The sequence below is a fragment of the Falco rusticolus genome, chromosome 5, assembly GCF_015220075.1.
Source record: "Falco rusticolus isolate bFalRus1 chromosome 5, bFalRus1.pri, whole genome shotgun sequence".
Taxonomy (NCBI): Eukaryota; Metazoa; Chordata; class Aves; order Falconiformes; family Falconidae; genus Falco; species Falco rusticolus.
The window spans coordinates 76,684,146-76,702,765 of record NC_051191.1 but is presented as its reverse complement, the minus strand read 5'-3'; the positions used below and the strand labels follow the sequence as shown (position 1 = coordinate 76,702,765).

The following is an 18,620-nucleotide window of genomic DNA, read 5'->3' as shown; positions in this document are numbered from 1 at the left end:
GCAACTGTACTGTTTAATAAAATAGCAGGCTTTTTTAACTAAAAGGTTGTGTTTTTAAAGATTTTTAGAGTACTTTAATGTGCATAGCCTTCAGTAATGGCCAAAAACATTTCCAGAGATAATTCCGTGTTATTTGGTAGAGGAGTTAGTCTACCACTCTAGTCTACTCTGAACTACACATCTGAAAGTGCTGACATAAGAGATAGTATCCAGCACAACCACAGAAATTGTGAACTCCGCTCATCTGGCCACTGTTAGTGAGCAAGAGTTATCTCATTCAATATTTTTACCAGCAAATTAGATCTCATATCAAGAAATCAGTTTTTGTCTTTCTTGTTGCTGTTTGCCAGCCACGCTGCTTCTTTTTGTGTCTCATATTCTAGCATATTTTTGTAGTCCTGTTTTAAATCCAGGGGAGACCATCGCCAAAGTGACAACTGCAGAAGAAGGGTGCCTTGCACCCCTCCTCTCAAGGCATGACATTTACCCCAGGACCTCATTCTACACAAAACTGAGCATAATTGCATGACAGCAGGCAGCGCTCAAATCAACTGCAGATTTGTACTGAACTCTAGGCATTCGCAGTCTTGGGACTTTAAGTCAAAATCCTTCTATTGCTCAGTGGACGAGTACTGTGTAACTTGTAGGTGGCATCATCTTCTGAATTCTTTCTGTCTGTCCTGGTTTCAGCTGGGATGGAGTTAACTTTCTTCTTAGTAGTTAGTACAGTGCTGTGTTTTGGCTCTGATGTGAGAACAATGTTGATAACCGCAATGAAGTTTTTAGTTGTTGCTGGGTGATGTTTATACTAAATCAAGGACTTTTCAGTTCCTTGGGCCCTGCCAGCAAGAGGGCTGGAGAGGCACTGGGAATTGGGAGGGGACGCAGCCAGGACAGGTGACCCAAATTAGCCAAAGAGGTATTCCATACCATATGACGTCATGCTGAGTATATAAACTGGGGGAAAAAGAAGGAAGGTGGGACATTTGGCATTATGGGATTTGTCTTCCCGAGTAACCGTTACGTGTGATGGAGCCCTGCATCCCTGGGGATGGCCGAACACCTGCCTGCCCATGGGAAGTGGTGAATGAATTCCTTGCTTTGCTTTGCTTGCGTGCGCAGCTTTTGCTTTAACTATTAAATTGTTCTTATCTCAACCCTTGAGTGTAATATTCCTTTCTGATCCTCCTTCCCATCCCTCTGGGTGAGGGAAAGTGAGCAAGTGGCTGCGTGGTGCTGGGTTTCTGGCTGGGGTTAAACCACGACACTGTCCTATTGCTTTCTTGGGGTTCAGTGGTGCCTTTCAATGTAGCGAGCTGTAGCAGGCAAGAAGCCCTTGCACTATTTAGGATTTGGGGTCTATTTCCCTTGATACTTGGAGAGAAGTCATCTGTCACAGATACACCATGTTTGCTGGATCCTGTGGACATGAACAAAATCAGTCTAGTTCTACTAATGGAGAAAGGGTGGAAGAGGGAGCCACGGCCCTTCTCACCCAACTCTTGTTCCTCCTGCTTGCATATGAGGAAACAGGGTCTTCCTTCCCTTCTCTGAAGTCCACTGGAACTTGAGAGATGGCCTTCTTGGGGCTACTGTCTCACTTATGTTCTGAAGTCACTACAAGATCACTGGTTCCAATTATAACACATTACCAGATTTGATATACATCTTATCCTTTGGGAGCTCATTTGAAATGATTTACCAGGGAAAGCTCATTTTCTGGAGCACTAAGATTTATAGTTTGTTCCAATCAAGTAAGAATTTGCTGTTAATCCCAATGTGGACATTCCTCTTGCAAGTAATTTTTAATTATTATCATGCGAGGCTTCCTCCATCATGGTTCCTGTCACTTTTTCTCTTCTCCCTGCCATGTAGGTTTAGATTTAGGGTCAGATTCATTGTAGGAGTAAGCTGTGACAGCTCTATTGATTTCACCAAAGCTGTATCCAGCTGTGAATTTGAATGCTTTCTTTTGTCAGAATGGCTTGAAGTTGAAATGAAATGTGCAAGGCGTCCATGATTGTATACTTTCATTGTAAGGAAGAGATGAGCATAAGAAAAAATTTGGCTCTCATAAAACTGCAGCAAAGCTGTAAATAACAAAAAGCTGTATTTTGCCATCTTGTTTTTTGTAAACAAAGCTGCTTCTGAAGGCAGTTACATTTTGTTTAAGAGCAGATCCTAGATTAAAGTTTGGAAAAAATGCCTATGAACTAGCCCCAGTGTTCAGACTTGTGTACAAAACCTCGTTTGATTCAAGTAGAAGGTAATTAAATCCTCATAACTGTTGCTGAATTTGGCTCATTATGAATCCAAAAGAAACATCAGGCCAAATCTTTTGGTCTGTGTTTAGTTCTTATTCAAGTCTAATGAGAGTCAGAGGTGTCTTAAGTAATATAAGACATCGCTGTACACTACATTGCACTGTCAGGGACTTCCACTCTCCATTGCTGGTGATATTTTTAGTGGGAAAGGGGCTGGCATGTGCAAAAATACTTACCAGCTATAGACTCCATATACAGACAGCGAACATTGACCCCACTACTTCTTGGTATCTCTAACCGAAGCTCAATAACTAAAAAAAGTCTCTAAATTTTACAGGGCAAAGAGATCCTCTCTGTAGTTTGAAGTGGGAGGTCTGCTGTGATAGAACACATCTATCCATTGTAACTTTATTTTATTTATTGTTTTTTAACTTTTAGATCTTAAGTGGGTATTCCAACTTGCTGTTTTGGCTGTAGTAGCAGAAAGAGAAACCCTAGAATCTTTTATTTAAATATTTACCATTGTGTTTGGTTATTTATTGCTTTCAAATCAGTGGACAAGCAATAACCAATTTACTTGAATATTTTTGGGAATGAACTGATCTGTATTGAATTCTGAGAAAAAATATGTGATTTTGCCAGACTTAGGCATAGCTGTAAAATATATTAGGCATCAGATACTCCTATGAGCTCTGTCCCAGATCCCGCATTATTCTCCTGGGACATTGGGCAGATCTTGCTTCAAAAGACAGCTGAAAAAGATGAGCTGAAAAAAGCATTTCAGGTGCTTGATGTTGGTCAGACCCTGAAAGTCACAAAGGGTGGATTCAGGGGAGTGATTGAAATCTTTCATCTAATAGAAGCTGAATTTGATGCTGTGCTGGCAGAGGTATGCTACGTCATTGCTGTTCATAATCATTTAGAAGTTGTTTCTATTTATGTCAAGAGTAAAATTTCAATGGGAGCAGGTTCCAGACCAATATTATCAAAAAGATGCCAGACATGGTCAAAACCTTCTGTTCAAGTGAAAGTCATAGAAAACTTGCAAAAGTAAAGAGCTAAATTTGACAGTTTAGATGTCTATATAAGGATTTTGTCTGTGTAGTGTGTCTCACTGTTTGAAAGAGTTGCCATTTACTAGCAGTTTTTTAGATTAAAACAAAAAGATCTGACAGCTTCAATTCATATACATGGTGGTGTTATAAATATGCATACATTAGGTTGTGAACTCTGAGTTAGAGATCAGCTGGTTTTTGTCTGCCTGGGGAGTTTCTCAGCTCACTTTTGGTATTTGCTACCTTATAAACCATCGTCAGATTGGACTTAAAGGAACATAGGGTGTTTATATGACATCAAGACTGACATTTACCAAAACTAAGGGAGGATTCTGACGTGCAGCCTGCACCGGCATTATTGTACACTTAAATTTCTGTCCTGAAAGTGTAGGTGGCTAAGTTTTATATATATATATATATATTATTTTTTTCTAATGTACTTGAGTCTTGTTTGCCTGTTTAATTTGGGTGAGCCTATCTGTTACATTTGCATTTTAAACTGTAACGAGTTAAGCCCATTTCAGCTACGATTGCTGTTAAATTCTTTGCTAATACTGAAGTATCATTAGGGAGACACATGAAGTAGTCTTTTGGAACAAGAGAAGGATGCATCAGAGAATGAATATACTTTCATATATACGTGTGAGAGATCATAGAGCTAGAGAGTTGAGAAATCTTTATCTTGCAGGATGGAAAGACATGTAGGTTGTAACTTTTTTGGGGAGGGATTTACCAGATATTAAATTAATGTTCTGCTTAATTCTAGACAAGTTGTTGAGAGTACACAAAACAAAACCAAAATTATAAGAGAAATCCGTTTTTGCTGTTTAAGAGAAGAATAAGTAATGCAAATGAAGTATTTAAAAAACTCTGGTATCACTCTAGGACTTATCCATGTATATCGAAATACAGATCCCAAATATTGACACAGTTACTGGGCCATATCTTGACTTCCTGTCAAAGTTCACTAAAATTGCCAGAAGTACCAACGTGCTCAGAAGGTAAGTGTTCCCTCTTATGTAGTCAAATTGCTCCTAAATTGTAGGCAGTCATGAATCACTTGTGAATTATCTAGCTCTCAAGGCAGAATCTAGCTGCTAATGTGAGCTTCTAGTGTCATAGAGATACGATATGCTTTCTTCTAAAATCGCTTTTTCTGTATGTGTAATTGGCATAGTTGCCATAGGAATGTTACCTGATTGGCAAAGGGAAGGGAATGGTCTGCTAAGCCGCCAATCTGCTCCTGGAAAAATATGAACTTTGAAGACTAGTCAGTCTGTTCTCTAAGTTAACAATGAAAGTTGTTGTGTATGAAAGAAATTATAACTGATTGTTGAATAGGGATTTGAAAACATGCCACTTGGCTTGACATGTCTTTAAGTGAAACACAGAAGCTAAGCCAAGGGACCCAGTAATGGGAAAGTTATAATGTTTCAGGATTCAATCCTTTAGGATTAAATAAATTGCATTCATCTTGGTTTCCAGTGCAGGTAATTTTTCAAAAGTAAAGTTGAGAAGACACCAGCTGTGTGTGAACTGGGATTGATTTGGATTCTTACCTTCAGTGAAGTAAAATGGAAAATAGAGCCATACTCTATGTAAAAATAATAATATCTACATACATACACACATACAACCCCCACAGCTGCCCCCCCAAATCTGTGCTCTCACAGTAGCTTTCTTAGTGGAGCACTAAATATTTTTGACACCACACACCTTCCCCACCCCTCCACCCCCCCACCCAATAAAATATAAAGGGTGAAATTCAGCAGGGAAATTCCTTTTCCTGCAGTTTGTCCTGTGGGTTTGTATGATCTGGCCTTCAATAAAGAGTTGCCTCAAAAAATATTCTGTAAATTCCAGACCAAGTTTGTTCCCAGCAAGTGCAAAGCTAAGAAAACTCCCAGACAAAGAGAGAATGAGGGAGTGTAATACTGAGGATACAAAAATGGGATTAGGACTTTGAAAGGAAGCAGGAGGAAGAAGAGGAGCAGCAAAAGAAAAGAAGAAAAAGGGAGGCACCTAAGCCACTTTCTCCCAGAGAGACAGGGGAGCTTAAAAAATTCTAATTAATTAGTGAAAACTAATTAAATAACAAATGAGGGATCTTTCCTGGAATAAAAGGTTAATCTTTTCTTTATTACATGCAATATAATAAAATGGTAAAGCTTTTTGTTTGCTTGGGGTTGGATTTTCTTCCAGCGTTCAAAGAGAATATATAAAACGTTACTCTTGATTTCCTTTTAAACTTACTAAAATGTGGAAAGTAAGCACTGCGCTTAGACCGTGCTGTCCTTTGGCCGGCTGGTTTGTTGGGGAACTTGTCGGAGAGCATCTGCGATTACCGGAGCAGAAGCGCCGGTGGGTCGGTCGGAGCTGCCGGGCACCGGCGGTGTGACTGCACCACGGGAGGGCAGTGCAGGTGCTGTTTTCTGGCAGGTTCGGTGGCAGGCATTGTCAGAGCTACTTTCCCTCTGTAAAACTCCAGCAATTCCACTAAATTCAGAGGCTGAAATGATGGCAGAGCTTGGTTTCTAGGACTTGATCCCACAAATACAGCTATGAATAAAATTGCACAAAGCTTTTCAGAAGCAGTTAGTTAAGGCTGAAAGCAGAGAAGGATGTGCAGAGTGGAATTTGGCACCTGCAGAAACCACTAGTGAAAGTAAACTTGTCCAGTAGATAACTCTGAAAATGACCTGCTCTGGTGCTTGATGCAAGCCAATAGGACAAAGAAACAAAAGCAAAAGCGAGGCAATGTTTTCAAATTTTAAAAATAATTTTAGAAGTTACCGGTGACAAACGCATCTCAGATTTGTGCTGGGGGAGAAGGGGATGAGGAGACATGCCTGTTGTTCTCTGGAGAGTATCTGATAGGAGCAGAGGAGGGGGGACTACTCTGCCATCCCAAGGGCCAGATCAAGTTGCTAGCATCCCTTTGTATCCCCTATGGCAGCCAAAAAAAGAAAATCCTTCAAGAAAAAATATTTTACACTAGCAGTCATCGTGGTTGTGGCAGAGGAGCAGCTGTTACATTTCTGTTCTGCTCAGAGATCCAGCTCTGTGATGGTTTTCTCTAAAAGCAGTGCAGGGCTGTGAAGATTAGCCACAGTGAAGGCAGGAGCAAGCCACCTTCTTGCATTTGTAGTTGTTCAGATGCTAAAACAAGACTCTCCCATTGATGTCCTTACAGTGGTCTTCAATGGTACTGTGATGCACTTGTGGTTTCTGTTCATCAATGCACTCGTGTTTTATGTTCATCTAATCTTTTTTATTATATTTATTTTCAGATTGAACAATGATCCATGGTTACATTTTTGTATGCATGCAAAACCAAATTAGCCACAGTTGCCAACCAATGACATTAAGTTAGCTGGAATCCCTGCTCAGGAAGAAAGTATGTTGACCAGGGTGGTAACAGAAACCACAGGCTGGGGTAGTAATTCATTTCAGGTAAGTAGAAGATGCTCTTAATGTACTGATATCACTTTAGTAACATGTTTAAAAGGATGTTGCACTGTTGTATCATGAATATCTGGTCATATTTGTATGCTTAGGATTTTTTTGTTGTTTCGCTTTTTTTAATTATGCTGAAGTATTAAGCAGTATTTTGAAAGCCTCTCTAATCCGCAATGTGCATCACTTACAGCATCAAAACCATAAGCACTCTTCTCTTTCAAGCAGTCTTGCAACAAATCTCTGATGTAGGACTGGCACAGTCCCACTGTGATTTTACTTCTTAGTTACTAGATGCCTTGTGGCTTGAGTAACAATGCTTACTTAAGAAAGTAGACTCTCCAAGGCTCTCTGCACGATTTTTTTTTTAAAATAGAGGAGGAAGTGGTGGTGTGAGTCTGGGAAACCTGGATTTTTATTGTTTTATTTTTGCACAAAGTGAGCCATGAAAATCTGTTTATAAACATCATGATACTTTATTATATTTGGGCATTTGCAAGTTAACCTAATGTCATATATCATGGCTAATAGTAGTTATTATTTACAAGGACACAGAAGAGTATTCCATGCCTTCTAGAGTACCGTGTGACAGTCTGTTGGCTCTACCCTAAGACTTTTCATAGAAGAAGAAATACATTAAACATAACCTGATATAAATTCCAAGGAAAATCCAACCTCCTGCTGTGCTTGGCATGGGCTTGGCCTGTAATTTGGGAGGGGGAAATAAAATCTTTCTGATTTCACAGCTGTTATTGCACCTCAGGGCTGCAGCAGTATTTGCAACGCATTTGCTTCCCTTCCACTGAGTAGGACATCTGAATATATCCTCACTCTAGTCTGAATAAAATATTAACATATCGCAAGGCTGTTAGGACAGATTGTATCCAAGACAATCTTTTCTCGCTGTAGAAAAGCCTATCAATCATGACTTGGTATAGTTGTTATTAATGTCATAGCTTTTATTCATTTGGCTATACGCAACTAACTGAAGAGTAGCATTTATGTTTTCGTGTTAAGCATTTCCTATCACAAAAGAAATGGCTGTAATATCTTCTTATTATAGAATTTATAAATTGAAAATATCCTCCAAAGTCCTAATTAGAGGTATATTTAATTTACAAGGTTCTTTGTTATTTTTTAACAGCATTGTGAAATAGAGCTGTTATGTATATTTTATTATATTAACAGAAAAAAAATCATTAACTTAAGGCAAGGTTACTGCTGCATATATATCCCAGGAACAATTCAGTTAAAGAAGCATTGCAAGATACGTAAGTGCATGATGTACACAGATAATTATTCAGATACGCTTAAGAGTTCATGCATTCTTTTAAATATTTATCTGCAATATTGCAATGGCTATTCCCAAGCCAAACCTTATTCTGCTTCAGTTTGGATGCACATGATCAGTCAAGGATACACTTATATTCGTGACTCTGATTGGGTTTTGAATTTGTATGTGCATGTTTGGAGAAAAAAAAAAAAAAGAAAAAGTTCCTAATGTCCTCAGTATAATATGGAATAAAATTTTTCTCCTTGTATAGGCAGAAAGCCACATTTGGACCACCAAACACACATAGCTGTATTTAGACAACATAACTACTATAAAGCCCAAGATCAATGTGGTGGGTTGACCCTGGCTGGACACCAGGTGCCTTAAAGCTGCTTTATCACTACCCTCTTCAACTGGACAGGGGAGAAAAAAATATAATGAAAGGCTCATGGGTCAAGATAAGGACAGGGAGAGATCACTCCGAAATGACCATCACGGGCAAAAGAGACTTGACTTGGGGGAATTAGCTTAATTTATTACCAATCAAATCAGAGCAGGATAATGAGAAATAAAAACTAAAGCTTAAACCACCTTCCCTCCACCCCTCCCTTCTTCCTGGGCTTAACTTCACTCTCAATTTCTCTACCTCCTCCCCCATGAGTGACGCAGAATGGGGGTTACGGTCAGTTCATCACGTTATCTCTGCCGCCCCTTCCTCCTCAGGGGGAGGACTCCTCACACACTTCCCCTGCTCTAGTGTGGGTCCCTTCCACTTGGTGCCATCCTTCAGGAACAGGCTGCTCCAGTGTGTCCCCCCCACAGGGGTCACAACTCCTGCCAGCGAACCGGCTTCAGCATGGGCTCCTCTTCCCACAGGTCCTGCCAGGAGCCTGCTCCAGCACGGGCTTCCCACAGGGTCACAGCCTCCTTCGGGCATCCACCTGCTCTGGCGTGGGGTCCTCCATGGGCTGCAGGGGGTTATCTGCTCCACCATGGATCTCCACGGTCTGCAGGGGGACAGCCTGCCTCACCATGGTCTTCACCACAGTCTGCAGGCAAACCTCTACTCCAGCACCTGGAGCACCTCCTCCCTCCCCTCCTTCACTGACCTTGATGTCTGCAGGGCTGTTCCTCTCACATGTTCTCACTGCTCTCTCTGGCTGCAATTGTAGGCTTTTTACCTCCTTCATAAATACATTATCCCAGAGGCACTACCACTGTCGCTGATGGGCTCAGCCTTAGTCAGTGGCAGGTCCATCTTGGAGCTGGCTGGCAGTGGCTCTGTCGGACATAGGGGAAGCTTCTAGCAGGTTCTTACAGAAGCCACCACTGTAGCTGCCCACCTGCCCTCCCACCCTGCCTCCCTGCTACCAAAACCTTGCCATGCAAACCCAATACAATTAAGGAAAGCAACAGGTGGTTCAGAGCATCATCTAGTCAGTGAAGAGACACAGGGGAACCAAGATCTGACAGGAGGCCTTGGATTTCTCATCACTGCCCTGCACTTAGAAACTCTAGCCATGCTGACAGTTTACTTAACCAGGTGGTCCAGGGCTGACCTTGCCTTTCTTTATGAGACCAGTTATTTGTTGTATTTGTTGGAAGTGAGCCTTCCTGCCTTTGTAGTCATTCTTACTTGTTCAATAAAGTGTGGGTAATCTAGGAAAAGATTTTGAGCATTTCAAATGCCAGGGTAAAACTTTAAATTTAGTTTTGACTATAGAAGTCCTTCCATTGTTTCTAGCCAAATGTAATAATATGTTACTCCTGAAGGTCGCTGTCTTGGGAAAAGCAGGTTTAAAGAAAAGATGAAAAAAAACCCACAACTGATCAAGAAAGAAAAGTAACAGCAAATTGTAGGAAAATGGCCACAATGTGTAGGATACACAGTGCTGCCTCCTAAGAAAAGAACAGCCTGGGAAGGTGGGCCAAATGCTGAAGGGAGGTGTGCCTGGGAATATAAATGATGGCGCATGAAAGGGCTCTTTTCTGCTGACTCAGTGAGTGTTCAAGGTAGTAAGGCAGCAATGTTGTTGGGGTATTTATGCACTTTATGTGCTGTGAGTAACAAGAACCAGAACTTTCATACCATAATAGAAGCCCAGACTCTTCCATGCATCTGGCCAGCTGATGCCCTGGCTTTATGCTTCTGCCCTAGTGCAGCAGAGACCTATTCAATAGAAGGCAGCTTGTCTTCTAAGCATGCAAATCTGCCTTCTTTTTCTTTATAGACTGCAAATTCACTGATGTGGCTGCTAGGACTCCAAAAATAGGGACAGGATTTGTTTCCCAGTAATACTTGCGAAAGGACATGGGACTATAGAAAGGATCCTCAACTTCAATGACACTGCATTCTTGAATGTTAAAAAAGAAAACTTTGTTCAAGACAAGGTTGCAACCTGCAACAGTTTTTTTTAATGACAATGAAAGGACTCTTCTGAAGTGAGTCAACCCCTCCAAATAGTAGTCTCCTTAAGAAAGGAATCCAGCAAGTATGAAAAAGAAAGAAATTCAGTTTGGTGGAGTGCAAAGATGGCTCTGTATTGCATGTGCACATCCATTTTGTATGGAGGTTTTTTACTTGTAGCTGGCTGGTGGGAGTGGGAATATTATGTTAGCTAAGTTCAGACCCCAACTGTTTCTCTTTAAAGATTACTGAAGTACTGGGATTGATTCACATTTACAATAAGGCCACTCATGTAAAGCAGAATGTAAAGCGGACTGAAAATTGATTTATTTTGTTTACTGATTGCACAAATTTCAAGGTCTCTGAAAATTGTTAATGGCTTGTAAAGGGCTATCAATATGAACAAGCATCAGGCCCATGTATCTTCCTCACTCCCCCTACTCTTATCTCCCCTCCCCCATTAATTTTTGATTTTATGTTTATGAGGATCTGAAAATAGTCTAATTCTTTTCTATCTGATTTGGGCCTATCTTTACCAGCTGGTAAATAGGAAATGTTCACTGTAGGAAGCCAATACTCTGCAGAGTGTAAACAGATGGAATCAATATAAAGTGACAAGTTAGACTGTGCTACTGAGAATACAGAGCCAAAACTAAGAGCATAACAGTCATGATACTTATTTTGTTCCAATTCATTTGGTACTGAATAGCACTTCATATATGCACAGCTGTGTCCTTCCGTTTTTTACTTTCTTTCTTCTGGTTTGATGATGACAATTTCAAAGAAAAACTTTAATTAAAGATTTTACACAGAATGGCCCAAAGTAGAATATAGGGAAAATGAGCACTGATGTGTTTATAGCAAGAGAAGAATATTTTTCAGGCATTTATTTTCTTTCTTTCTTTTTTTAACAAAACAAACAAAATCTGATGTATGTATCTCTCTGTGTGTAATATGCTAGATTGATAGATCTTTGCAGATTGCAATCTTTCATTTGGTCATGAGGTATATAACCATAGCTCTAAAAGCTTCCCCATCATCCTCTTTCTTACCCTGGTACCTTTTACAGCAGGGTACCATGAATGGCAGGAAATCTAAGTGTACATCTCTGTATGGGTGTGCTGGCTGACGGGAAGGGGACAGTCAAGCAGAAAGACTGCTGCAGACTGCTGTCAGACTGTCTTGAGACAGACTGGAAGCCAAGTGGCTGAGGGTCTTCCTTTTCCTGCCCTGGCCAGCTTGCTGCACGTGCACCTCCTCCACTCTTGAGAAGGGTGTTTTGGAGACTGTGGATCTGATGCAGTCCCTTCAGGGACAGTTAGTGGGGTGGTAAGCTTCCAAGCTGTCCTGTGTTGCAGGGTTTGCCTTGAAAGCACATCTGAGCTCTAGTTCTTTCACCAGAGAGAGTGCCAGGTGTTACAGCACGTGTTTTTCTTTACTAATTTATGCATTTTTGACACATTTTTCACAAAAATTGAAGAAGGCAGCATGTTTTACCACTCTGTCCTCAACTTATTCCTTGCAGCATATTTCTTAATGCTGCCATTAAAATTTTGTTATTTTGCTTTCTTGGCAAATAATAACCCCAGATTTCCCATATGTTGTTTATTAGGGTGACTGTATGGCTTTAATGAGGGGCAGCAACCACAAATTTGAACACAGATTTTGCTTCTGATCCTCATGTCAAGGGCAAGAAGCTTTTGTTTCCTGCAGAAGTAACACTGGATCTCTCCCAGTCTCCTCCATGCATATCTCCCTGGATAGGCAAGCCATTGTATCACAGCTGTGCAGAACTTCTCTGCCTCCCTATCCAGCCATCCAGCTGCCATCTCTTGAAAGCACAATTCTTGTTCTGACTGTAATGGTTGGGGCCTGTTTGTTTCAGGGATTCCCTATAACCTCCTTCAGACTCATTCAGCATCAGAAAGGAGGTATATATTGTTGTAGGCAGAATTCAGGAGTTTGGGGTGGGTAATGGGAATGCGTGAAAGCCACTTTCCAGATCTCCTTTGCACCATTGCCAAATACCCTGGGCCACCAAGCAAGTTCCATAAAGACTGGGAGAGGGAAGCAATGCATGGCGCAGGTGGTACCTTAGAAGCCCAGATCCATGGGATGCACAGTTGCAGGGAAAATGCCTCGATATACAGTAACTGGCAATACTTGTGTGGGTAGCAAAATGAACTTCAGTGATTCGTAGCAGGAAATCATCTCACAGTGAGCTGCGGTCTGCATAAGGGAGTGTCTGGAAATTCCTCCTGTTGCGATGCCTGTAGAGGATGTGTTTTCAATGGATATCCTTTGTGCTTCTGAAGTATAAGAAAATATTTAAAATATTCGTTGTCTTCCTTCTTCCCAAGGGATCCCCAAGTGCTTTACATGCATAAATGCTGCTGAAATGCAGTCACTGCTGGGGTGGGGAGCAGCAGCCAGCTGGCATGTGTCAGTGACAACAAAGCACGTTATGCCAAAGACACAATGGCAAGGCCCTGTGGTTGCTCAAAGTTCTGTGATATCACTAATACTCCAGAGAACAAACAGGAACATTGCTTCTAGTGTCTCTGCTGAAAGATTCTGATAGCATAAACTGGTTGGTATGTAGCTTATCTAACCTGTAAGGACAAATGGTCATATCAAGCTGGCAGAAAAATGTACCACTGGTGCCAGACACCACAGTATCCAAACGTGTGCTTCACTCATTAAATAATACATTTCAGTTAAATCTGGTTATAGGGATAAATTAATCAAGATTGCTGTTTTTCTTTCTCCATGAAAAGCTTGGAGTTGTGGTGGAAATGTTTTGGCAGTTGTGGCAAGGAAGAAAAATCCTTGCCTACTCTGGTGAATTCTAATCCTTTCTTTGAATCTGAATTTCCATTGATTTAGATCCATCACTATAGGAAAAGACTTTTTTAACAAACAAAAACTGTTTTTTCTTCTTCATGTCTTTAGCTACATAAAAAGCTTTATCTTCTTCCACCCTTTTTTGCCAGGAAGAGTTGCCAAGGACCAGTCATAGCTGCTTACTTTGGGCAACCTTTGCTTACATCAGTGGATGGTTATAGCCACAAATAGGCTATTCACTCTGCATAATTGCTCCATCGTGGGAGTACCAGACCTGGAATCTCAACTCTTTTGATGAAAACAAACAAGATATGAAATCCTGGCTCCATTCAGTTTGTATGCTTACTTTAAGGTCCAAGTTGCTGAGATTTTTGACAGACTTGGAGAAGACAGTTGCAATTGCTAGAATGTTAATATATTTGTCAGTTTGTCCCAAGTATACATTTTCTTTCAGCACCTAAATTTTCTTGGTCTTTTTAAATTTTTTTAAGTGAAGAAAAAAAAGAGAATGCTTTGGTATATGTAGAACAAATAATTCACTGATATTCTGGACTTCATTGATACTTATTAAATGTATACCTGCCTTGATCTTTGATATCTGGTTTCCAGCAAATCTTAGGTTTCAGTTATTGAAGAAAGATCATCCTCTTCCTTCTGTTCAAAATATATGAATCACATCTGAAATACATTGCTTTGTCTAAAAGAGTTTTGAAGTTTACTAGTGCCATTTGAAGAGGAAATTGCCTTAGACATTGAGTAAATTCCAAATACTCATTTCTTGTGGAATGTTATTGTAACATTTTCTACTGTGCCAGGGAAGTTTGTCCTGTATTATCAAAATAGGTATAAAATGACATTTTGTATTATATGTTAGCCAAGATTTCCAGTGCTTGCATTTGTGTCAGTTGTGTCATTACTGGTTTCTTGTTCATTGAGATCATTGAATTCATTGTAACTTGCAGATTGCAAAGGAAGTGAAAAACATTGTTGGGTGCTGCAGACTTTTTGACTACAGCCACGCAGGATGGATAAAGAGGCACACACTAAGGCAAATTCTGGAGATCACCTGTTTTAGGATGAAGGACTTGGAATTCAAAAAGTGAGTAAAGAGACAGCCATGATTTTTCTGTGCAAGTAATAATAACAATTGGGCCTTTGTGGTCTTCTGAATGACAGTGGCTGGAGGCAGCTTGCAGCAGGCTAATTTGCCAGTTTATCTTCCGTATGCAAGTTGTGGCCTTCAGCCTTTCTCTGAATAAATGGATGCAATAGTATGCAAGGATAAATATGTTGGTAATTCATTCTAAAGGGATGAGTCCTGCATGAGAATTCATCCTATTCAGCTTGATTGTCAGGATGGGGGTTAAGATACTAAAGGGGCAATGTGAGACTCTACTTGCTTGCTGTCTCAGATCATGATGTTGGGGATGGATGTCCTTGGCCTCGGACCCAGGACAGTGTTGAGAAGTCTACATGGAGATGCTAGTGTCCACTCCACAATGAAAGCTGAACAGAAGAGACAGTGAGAACCCCAGAGGCTCCTTCAGAGGAAGAAGTGAAAGGATTTCCTTACTCCATTTGTAAGAGGTGTTAGGATAGCCTGTTCCATTTCTTTGGCTGACATAGGATATACGTAAGTCTTTCTGAAATATTGTTCAGAAGAACCAATATATTGAGAGAACAAAGTATGTGTGCAGGACATACCTATGGGAGCCAGGACCTCCTCCTTTTCACAGCCAATTTGAAATTGTTGGCTTCTGAATGAGAAAGCAGCTCCCCACTCCTGCTGAGATCAGTGAGTGGAGAAAGCGGAGAGCTATTGCCTCTCACTGGATAAAAGACCTTGATAACCAGCTGACCACTGAAATATTGCTTTTGAAGAAGATAACAGCTCTCATCAACTCTGTTTCATGCTTTTGCTGAATTCCTGCAAGTGGTTTGGATATGGCTGGTTTTTTACCCATGGGGTAGAGGAATGCTGTTATTTGAAATAAAATGGTACCATGGTACATCTTCACATCCTGTGCAGCTTGAGGTGGTGAACACGGAGTTGTTGTATCCTGGATACTATGGTCTGCTTCTTCTCCCTTTAGCACGGTTTTCATGTGAAGTGATACAGTGAAATGAAAACTCAGAGGCTGCCTCCAAGTAGGGTGAAGCCAGAAAGCAAGGAGTGGCTTGATTCAGTGACCCAGTCACCTAGGTCTGGTTCACCAGGAACCTCAGAAGAAATGCTTAACCTTTTGGGGCTGTAGTTTGCACAGCTACATAAGGGAATAATAGTTGCTTACCTCAGAGGTACGATGTGAGCCTTGATTAATGTTTGTGTAGCATTTAGAAACTAGATTGCTCTGCTCTTTGATGGCATAGCAATGGCCAAGTATTAATATTGTGACTCCATATTTGCTTCAGATATGATGGTTCCAGTGCCCCTACTAGTTTCTACTGGCAGAAGTTGCTCTCTCAGAGCATAGGTTTGGGGATGGGAAGCAGCGAGAGCTTTGACTGCATTAGGGGTTACAGGAAGAAGGATGGTCCAAGCATGATGGGTAGGAGAGCAGATATCCAAGGAGTGTGTTCAATACTACCTTAGTATCTTTGCTGATGGGTTGCTGTTGAAATTGTACTTATAAGGCAATATGATGGAAATGTTGAAAGACATCAAGTGATGACATGCCTGTGAATTGATGCCAATGACATGCAGGATCAGCTACAAACTGCCTTAAACTGACATGAATCTGTTAGCCACAACGGATAGTCCAAGGGTGATCAAAAGAGACTTCAGGGCCTTGGGATGGTTGGTAAGGGAATCTGGAGCACAGGTTATTTTTGCCTCTCTCCTTCCATTTGCAAGCAGTGACACTGGGAGAAACAGATACACCTTGTCTATTAATACATAGCTCCATGGCTGGTGTCACTGCCACAGTTTTGGTATTTTTGGTAACAGGATGGACTACGTGGCACCAGGCTTGTGGTTGTCAGATGGGATTCACCTTTCTCAAAGAGGGAAGGCTGTCTTTGCTTATGAGCTAGCAGGGCTCATTGATAGAGCTTTAAGCTAGACTTGAAGAGGGAGTGGGATAATATCAGGCTTGCCTGTGACAAGCTGTGGGATGGCACGCCAAGTTTAGAGAGATGGGGTGCTAGTGAGGGCCCTCAACCTGTTGGTCTGAGTCATGCTGGCCGCACTGGAGCATACTTGAAGTCTTATGGAGATGAGCCAGGGACTCCTGAGGTAACAGGAGCCAATAGAGAAACACCAGTGAAACACCTCAAAGGAATTAAAGGGTGTTCCTCTAAGAAGGTGACATGGCTGACAGCCCAGCTAAAGTGCCTCTACACCAATGCACACAGCATGAGCAAAAAACAGGAAGAGTTGGAAGCTGTCAAGCTGCTAGAAAGCTACAACCTAGTTGCTGTTACTGAAATTTGGTGGGACGAATCCCATGACTGGAGTGTGGCTATTGATGGCTACAGGTTGTTCAGAAGGGACAAGCGAGGAAGGAGGGACAGAAGGGATTGCCTTCTATGTCACAAAATGGATAGTGTGTAAAGCTGTCTCTGAAGAACAGCCATGAGCATGTTGGAAGCTTATGGGTAAGAATTAGAGACCAAGACCACAAAAGGAAACTTGCAATTGATGTCTACTACAGGCCGCCTGATCAAGGGGATCCCATTGATGAAGCCTTCTTACTCCATCTACAGTGGTGGTCACACTCGCAGGCTCTCATCCTGCTGGGGGACTTCAACTACCCTGATATCTGTTGGAAAAGTAGCACAGCAAGCTGCAGGCAATCCAGGAGACTCCTGCAACGCATTGAGGATAACTTCTTAAGCCAGGTAATAGACAGCCCTACCAGAGGGGATGTGATACTGGACCTGATGGTCACCAATGCAAGTGAGCTAATCAGTTATTCCAAGATTAGAGGCAGCCTGGGCTGCAGTGGTGGAGTTCGCAGTCCTGGAGAATATGGGTCAGGCAAAGAGTAAAGTCAGGACTCAGAATTTTAGGAAAGCAAACTTACAGTTCTTCAAGGAGTTAGTCAATAGCCCTCCCCACCCGCTCCCCCCCCCCCCCCCCCCCCCCCCCCCCCCCCCCCGGAAACTGTCTTCAGGGACAAGGGAGAAGAACAAAGCTGGTAGATCTTTAAGGATGTTTTCCATAGAGCCCAAGAGCTCTCTATGCCCAGGTTAAGGAATCAGGAAAGGAAGGCAAGAGACTGGCATGGTTCAATTGAGACCTGCTGGTCAAACTAAAGGGCAAGAAATGCACAGGCAGTGAAAGCAGGCCAGGTATCCTGGGAAGAGTATAGGGATGCAGCCCAGTTGTGTAGGGATGGGGTCAGGAAGGCCAAGGTGTGGCTAGAGCTGAACTTGGCAAGCGATACAAAGCATAATAAGAAGGACTTCCACAGGTATGTCAGCCAGAAAAGGAAGGTCAAAGAAAGTGTACCCCCCTTATGAGCAAAAATGGAAAACTGGTAACAATGGACAAGGAGAAGGCCATGGTATTCAACAACTTTTTTGCCTCAGTCTTCACTGGCAGTCTCTCTGCCCACACCTCTCAAGTGGATGGACTGCAGAATGGGGACTGGGGGAGAAAAGTCACTCCCACTATAAAAGAAGATCAGGTTTGTGACCACCTGAGGAAACTGAATATACATAAATCTATGGGACCTGACAAGATGCATCCCAGAGTCCTGAGGGAATTGGCTGATGTAGTTGCCAGGCCACTCTCAATGATATTTGAAAAGTCATGGCAATCAGGTGAAGTCCCTAGTGACTGGACAAAGAGAAACATTGCACCCATTTTTAAAGAAGATAGAAAGGAGGACCCTGGGAACAACTGACCTGTCAGCCTCATCGCTGTGCCTGGGAAGATCCTGGAACAGATCCTCTTAGAAACTATGCTAAGGCATATGAAGGATGAAGAAATTATTTAAGACAGCCAGCATGGCTTCACAAAAGGCAAGTCCTACCTGACCAAACTAGTGGCTGTCTATGATGGAGTGACTACATCAGTGGACAAGGTAAGAGATATGGATATCATCTATTTGGACTTCTGTAAGGCCTTTGACGTGGTCCCCCACAACATCCTTCTCTATAAATTGGAGAAATATGGTTTTGATGGGTGGACTGTTTGGTGCCTGAGGAATTGGTGGATGGTTGCATCCAGATGTAATGGTCAATGACTCAATGTCCAGGTGGGAGACAAGACCACAAGTGGTGTCCCTCAGGGGTCTATATTGGAACCAGTACTGTTTAATATCTTTATCAATGACATAGACAGTGAGATTGAATGCACCCTCAGCAAGTTTGCA

General features: G+C 41.8%; 1 long non-coding RNA gene across 4 annotated transcripts in view; it reads left to right on the top strand.

The window, feature by feature from the left end:
* Positions 1 to 18,620, top strand: part of LOC119149344 — a 118,286-nt gene that overhangs the window by 6,314 nt on the left and 93,352 nt on the right. For 3 of the 4 annotated variants that reach the window (XR_005104663.1, XR_005104661.1, XR_005104664.1), the window contains exons 2-4: positions 4,205 to 4,320; positions 6,610 to 6,772; positions 14,262 to 14,398. This is a non-coding gene — a long non-coding RNA (uncharacterized LOC119149344). The remainder of the gene's footprint in view (positions 1 to 4,204; positions 4,321 to 6,609; positions 6,773 to 14,261; positions 14,399 to 18,620) is intronic. The other variant, XR_005104662.1, reaches the window with a different exon arrangement.